Source organism: Dermacentor albipictus, chromosome 1 (assembly GCF_038994185.2).
Source record: "Dermacentor albipictus isolate Rhodes 1998 colony chromosome 1, USDA_Dalb.pri_finalv2, whole genome shotgun sequence".
In the NCBI taxonomy this organism is placed as follows: Eukaryota; Metazoa; Arthropoda; class Arachnida; order Ixodida; family Ixodidae; genus Dermacentor; species Dermacentor albipictus.
Genome location: NC_091821.1, coordinates 112,320,367 through 112,327,856, shown reverse-complemented (window position 1 = coordinate 112,327,856; position 7,490 = coordinate 112,320,367).

Below are 7,490 nucleotides of genomic sequence, written 5' to 3'. Positions count from 1 at the left end.
ATAGGCCAAGCGTCTATAAGTGGCGATCGATAGTGGAGATTGCGGCCTGGGCTATTCGGGCCAAACGTTTGTGCTGGTACCCCGAGATCCAAATGCAGATGTCATCTGCGTAGATGGACATTTTAACTGCCGTCCGACCTACTTTCAGGGCATTTGGAAGGCTGGCCATGGCAACGTTAAAAAGCAAGGGGGATAGGACACTTCCTTGTGGGACGCCGAGGGAAATTCGTCGCTTGTCACTAATTACACTTCCGAGCTTAACTTGGACACATCGATCACTGAGAAATTCATGGACGAATCGAAGAGCATTTCCCGAGACGCCCATGGCTCGGAGTCCGTTGATGATGCCTGTATGAAGCACACAGTCGTATGACTTGGCAACGTCCATAAAGATGGCGAGTGTGGAAAGGCCGTCTGCGCGATAGTGCTCGATATGGCTCAGTAGATCCAAGACACTGTCCTGGGCACTCAACCGTGGACGAAATCCAGTCATACATGATGGCAGTCTATTTCCTTGCTCGAGATACCATGTTAACCTCGTACATATTAGTCTTTCCATCAACTTTGATGCGCATGATGTTAGCGATACTGGCCGGTATGAGGTGAGGTTTGCAGGATCCTTTCCAGACTTGAGCACTGGCACCACCCATGTTGTCTTCCATGCTTCTGGGATCTCTCCTGTGCTCCAGACGTGATTAAATATGTCCAGAAGTGCTTGTTTTCGTTCATATGGCAGATTTGTCAGCATCTGATTGCTGATCGAATCGGGACCCACAGCACAACGTCTTCTTAATTTGCTAAGCGCCAAATCCAACTCACGAAAGGTGAACGGCGTATCCATGGTATGTGATGCTTCAGACAACAGAGGGTGCGATACTGCTGCTGATCTGCCAGATGTGTATACGTCTGCAAAATCTTCTGCAAGGGTTTGCAAATCTTTTCCTTGCTTTAAAGCCAGTGCTTCGAATGGCCTGTGCAGGCGAATCTTTCCGGATAGGCTATTCATTACTCCCCATATCCTTGTCATGGGAGTAAACGCCGATAAACTCTCACAGAAAGCAGCCCATTGAACTCGTCTTAACCTTTTTGTGTGACGACGGATGACAGCGTTTATCCTGTTGAATTCAGTTTTCGCAGATGGATTGCCCGTTTTTCTCATTAGTTTCCGCTCCGCTCTCCTACGCGCTGCGTAGAGGTTCTTTAGTTTCAAATCAGGAGTAGGGAAATGATCTGGCAGTTTCAACATTGAGGTAGCCACTCTTTTGCTCCGCAGCATATCTGCGAACAGCTCACCAGGGGATTCGTCCAACGCTTCTCTGTATGTGTCCCAGCGGGTCACAGCACAGAATTGTCGTCCAGCAGTGTGAAATCCGGTGATGTTCGTGAAGATCGGAAAGTGGTCACTGCCCATCCTGTCTGGGGCCGTTGTTGACGATACGACAAGGTCTGGAGAATGGATAACGAGGTCTATGGCACTCCATGAATCTGGTGGCCTGAAGAAAGTCGGTTTGCCATCGTTCGCGATACATAAGTCAGCAGCATCCGCGGCTGTGACAAGTTCCTTGCCTCGGAAATCTGCAGTCTTATCTCCCCAAAGCGAATGATGTGCGTTAAAGTCGCCACAGATTATTATAGGAGAGGGGCAACGAATGCAAAGGTCCTTTATGAACGCCTCCATGGAGACCTTCCTGCGCGGACTTATGTACACCGACACCACACTGAGTTTTCGTTTTCCTAGGCACACTTGCACAGCGGCGACTTCCAAGAAGGTAGAACAAAGGTCTTGCACTGGTAAGGTGACGTGAGGTATTTCTCGCCTGATGTATATCATCGCACTTCCATTTGCAAATGATGGTATACTCGGATTTCCATGTCTGATGTACCCTGGGATCGTCCTCCCATTTGGGAGACCGGCCTCCGAGAGGGCTAGAATTGGTATAGGTATGTCTCGAAGGAAAAGGCTGAGTTCAGAAAGACGCTGTAGAATACCGGCGCAGTTCCATTGCATTATTAAGGGCACTTTTGGACGACGGAATGGACCAAGTGGGCGAGACATTGCCATTATCCTACTGAGTGTATGTGGAAGTAGAGCAGAGTATTACTGACTCAAGAGCCAGCACTGCTTCCAGCATATCCTTCGTCGAACTAGCAGGCATCTTCGCAACGTGGGAACGTAGTGCCGTGAACAAAGCGCGTATCACATGCTGGCAGTTTTCCTGCTGACTGTTGCCAAATGGTACTTGAGGTCGGTTTACTGCGGCCGCATAGGTGCGTTTTTCGGGCTCTTTTCGAACAGGTTTCTCAGCCGCTGGGACCGTTTGCGTTGGCTCAGTAACTTCATTTATCGGTGTGAGACGCGGGAAGTGGGATGCGTATTCTGTTTCCAAACCAGTCAGTTGTGGCGCTCTGGATGTCTTCTTCGTGTTCGATGGTGCGCTTGCACTCTTTGGACCCAGAACAAACAACTTATTTCTTCGCTGAGCAGCTGTCCGCGCAGGGCATCGACCGTAGCTAGCAGGATGGTCACCGCCGCAATTTGCACACACAAAGTTGTCTTTACTAGCACACGTCTTAAAGTCATGAGGTCCCCCACAGCGCTTGCACCTCTGTTCCCCACGACAGTACTTAGCGATATGTCCGAAGCGCTGACACTTAAAACAGCGTGGTGGTGTCTCCACGTAGTCGACAAGCTCGTGTCTGGTGAAACCAAGGTTGATCTTCTCCGGGCGTTCAGAATTTGGAGCAAATGTGAGAACCACCGTGTTAGTGCGCCTTGACTCCCACTCACATGACGAGGTTTGGACCCGACGGATGATTCTTCTTGCATGGAACACGCCCTGAGGTCTCAGGTAGGTGAGTAGCTCTTCATCCGAGTACCATTTAGGGACTCCTCTAACAATGCACGTATTTTTCATGTAACTGTGTGGGACACGGGCAGATATGACTATGCCGCCGATATTCTTGGTCTCTAGAAGGACGTTGGCTTGTCCTTCTGTCTCTACATCTAAGAACAATGCTCCCTGTGCTGTGAAGTGGCTCTGCACTGGTGCTCCACCGAGAATCCTTTCAAGCTCAGAATACAGGACAATAGGGTTTACTTGCCTTAAATCATCTCTTTCGGATGCTGCAGTGATTAACACTGGAATGCCCTCCGCCCTGTCTTTACGATGGCGCACAATTCGGAAACCACCCTCGTCCATGTCCAGGTCTGAAGGGTTTGCCACGTCGTCGTCGATGATAGTTGACTCGTCTTCAGATTCACCAGTGTCTTGTCGCTTGCAGTCAGGCTGGCTTGTACAAACCAGCTGGAGTTTCTGACCCGGTGTCAGCCCTTGGGAGGTCATGGCGGGGTGCTCGTCGGTGCCAGCTTGGTTCCTTCTAGCACCTCGTGAGGCGGCGGGTGGGGCAGCACCCGTCGGTCTCCGATACGGAAGGTATCTTTTCGAGTCGACAGACGTCTTGAACCGTTCTGAGCAGTAATATTACCAGAAAATAACGATAAATGTAGGCAGAGCTACTCAGACAGGCTAGCAGCAGGTTCGTCGTCTTCTTCTTCCCTTCTGTTCCCTCCGCGTTAGCTTTGTGGCTATGGCATTGCTAGAGGCCGTAGATTTTAACCCAACCGCAGCAGCCACATTCAGACGGGGGCGAAATAGAAAACGCAAGTGCACTTAGATTTTGGGACACCTTAAAGAACATCACGGTGTCAAAATTATTCCGGAGTGCGCCACTACGCCCTGCCTCATAATCCGATTGTGGTTTTGGCACGTACAGCCCCATAATCCAATGCAAGTTTAATACTTCTGCACAATGCGATGTGCAATGTTAGGCAATGACTCAACCCTCTCGGAGGTTATGCAGTACGGCGCACAACAATGCCTCAAGCAAACACCTCTCCCTGTGTGCTCTGTGTACTACGCAGACAAACAGCAGTGGTGCACGCAAGGTAACGTTTAACATCAACTCACCACTTTCGTATTAGAATAAGCGTTGAAGCACTTAAGCCTTAGTGGTCAACATCACCGCTAATTATCGTCAATCAAAGGATCCAGCACGGAAAGCTTCGCTTACATCGATTCCCACAATGCGTGGGATCTGCATATTTTTAAAATCCCTGTTTCCTTTTCATGCGTGCAGGGTAGCAAACCGGACTTTTTGCGGTTAAGCTTCCTGCCTCTTCTTTCTCTCTCGCTCTCTCTCTCTATGAAGAGCCCAATCATCGGCATGTGACAAAATCGCGCCGAACTGCCAGAATACAAACCATGCCGTCGCCGTTATACGACCGTCGTCACCATGTTGCTGGTGTCGTCAGACGCACGCTCGCGTTACACGGACAACTGCTCGCCTTGCATAAACACGTCTGTCCACGTGGAAATACTTTGCGGAATCCCAGACAATGCTGGATAGCCAGCTACCTGCAAAACACTTAGTATAACATCGATTTCCACTCTGCTTAGAAGCCGCGCCTTTTTGTTTTCTTCTCCGGAGCAATATGTCTCGCGATGGTGCAGGAAGCTTTGTGAGTTGAACATTTTGTTTGAAAATTTCTGTCATTATGAACAGGAGACCATAAATATGAGCGTTCTGTCGTTCGATCACCTGGCGAAGCTCACTTAAAGGGACCGCAAGTAGACCAGAACGGCCTATAAAACATATTTGCCCCTTGTGAATTCGCCAGTTGCGAACTTGGTGCGTTTGCTGGCACCGCTAACCGCGTTCCGATACCAACGACCTGTAACATTTACATGGGAAGGATCATGACACCCAACTTGTAGTACTACACAGTGTTTCCAGCTCCTTGAGCCACTATATGTACCTACACTGACGAAAATTGCATTGCGACCCCCCCCCCCCCCGGCTCTCTCGTCTTCGAGATTTACTCGCCTCGCCTACCAGGCGCATTTTTTTCTATCATGTTCTTTCCAACGGGAATTCAGGGCACTGGACAGTACTTTTATGTGCCAGACGTCGAGGTGCTTGATTGGGTCCACGCACGCAGCAGTGTATGAACAACACCACCAACAACAAAAACGCCAAGCCGACACAGCCCAGCTGCGTGCTCTACTTTTCTTTTTCTTTGTGCTTGCCGCTCTCTGAAAATTAATGACAAGCGAAGCATCGTAACCGCAGTGCAGGCAGGTCGAAAAAAAGATGCGCCAATTCACTTTCCACGGTTGTTCTGTATACCTACCACAATAGGCAATATTTAGGTGGCGTTGCTTTCCCCTGCAAAAAAAGAAAACAAGTGAACATGCTATCAATGCGTTTTTTAGAGCTGTTGGCCGTGTGCCCCATATTTACCTGACGTCTTCAATTCAGGCTCCTGTTTGCCGTTCATGTTTCGTCTCGTGCAACGAAGTACACGGATATGCAAGTATTTATTGACTAAAAAGCTATCGAAAGTGTCTGACGAAGCAGCAGGCATCACAGCATTGAGAAAACAGCGGCAAATCACAAGCCTTACAACATTCTCTCTGTAGCATTGTCCTTGTTTATTAACCGCAATGCATATGTGAAAATCGGCTGCATTTGCTATGACAATTTTAAGAAAACCATTCAATAAGACCACCGCGACCTAGCTCCCCCTCCGCAAAAAGAAAAAAAAAAGAACTTATAGCCAATATGGCAAACGTAGCTAAAGAAAGGAACAAAGAAAACTAAAGAAGAAAACTAAATGATAGAGAGGCGTTCTACGAGCACAAGCTACCACAAGTTCTTGGCATTGCACTAGAAACCAGCAAACATACACGCAAAATGTCACGACGTTTGCAGAAACTTTTAACATAGCTAACAGCGCTCTCGGCATAGTCCCTCAATACAAGTCAAATTAACTTATAGGATTGCTGCACACAAGAAAATTTCAGATTAAAAATAATTAGATTATGGCGTTTTACGTGCAAAAACCACGATCTGTTAAGAGGCACGCCGCAGTGCCCTGGACCAATTTTTACCACCTACGGTTCCTTAACGAGCGCCTAAATCTAAGTACACGAGGGCTTTTACATTTCGCCCGCATTGAAATGCGGCCGCCGTGGCCGGGATTTGATCCCGCGACCTCGTTCTTAGCAGTGCAACACCAAAGCCACAAAGCAACCACTGCGGGTAAACAAAATTTCATAGGACAGTGAGAGCATATCTCTGCTTATCGAATCAGTTCAACTATTTTGACTACAGAAAGAGCCCGCCTATTTAAATGGCTCAAGCTCTCACGCAGACATCCTCGCAGTTCTTCATATTGTGTAAAGTCATTGATGCTCCGCAGAACAATATATATATGAACAGTTGTGCGTTGGATGCTTCCTCACACGGTGCAAAATTAATTAATTAAGCAATCAATAAGAAATAATTTTTGCTTAGTAGATACTACAGACTGCATAGTGCATACTTAATATACTGCAGACCCTTCGATCCATGCAAAGGAGCAATAGAATGCATATAAATAATGGTGAGCAAATCGGGAACAAGCCAAGTACTAATTTATACAATTTTTCATCACACTGTGTCTGTAAACGGCCGTTCCAGTGTGATATTGTTTGGGGGAAAAACAGAATTTAAACGCACCAGTTCGAGCATAATAAGGTGTTAGTCAGGATGATGCTGCCTCGTGCACCGTGTTACTTCAGGTGTTCTGTAAGTCGATCGTTTCATTTCAAGCTTGTTGAGAAGGTGGAAAAGGAATTCAAGCCTCAGCTGCTTTCGGCATGATTCAAGAGTAGGTATAAATTTTTAGAGAATATTATAGAATAGAGGGAGAGTCCAGACATGCGAATTTATAAGTAAAAACCTAACTGCCTTTCTCTGTATTTTTTCAAGAGGCATGATATATCACTTAGTGTAAGGATCCCATGATAGGCTTGCATGCTGTAGCTTTGTTCTAATAAATGAAAAATGACAGTAATATTACACTAGGAGGGGCATCCTTCAGCTTGTGTCTTAGGAAACAGTTTGCAGAAAGCAGAAGAAGACATATTAATGTGCATGTTACACGACAATGTGGAAGTCAAAGTAACGCCCAAGTATTTGTAGTTAGTCTCACGCAGTGCTGAAGAACCTAGTGCATAAGAAAAAGTTAGGGGTTTCTTTTTACGAGTAATACGAAAAAATACGGATTTCTCAGCGCTACTTAAAACGCTCATTCATTACGCTACTTCAATACGTTGTTTAAATCCCTTTCGAGCACAATCTGTAGCAAACACAATCATCGGCAAATGGTCTAATTTGCACATCGGAAGTTAATATTTTAATGATGCCATTCATATACACTGGGAACAGCAAATACCCCAAGACATTACCTTGCGGCACCACTGACGTGACTATAAGAGGAGTGTAAGCAACGCCGAGCTGCAGACGGTCTAAAAGGGCATCCGCGGTAATGTGAGTTTCACGTTCACAGACAGTAAAGAGGGGTCAGCAGGACACGGCACATGCAGGCATCTTGGTTAACTCGTCGAACCGAATGCATTCAGGCAGCTTTCTGCGTAGCCTATGGA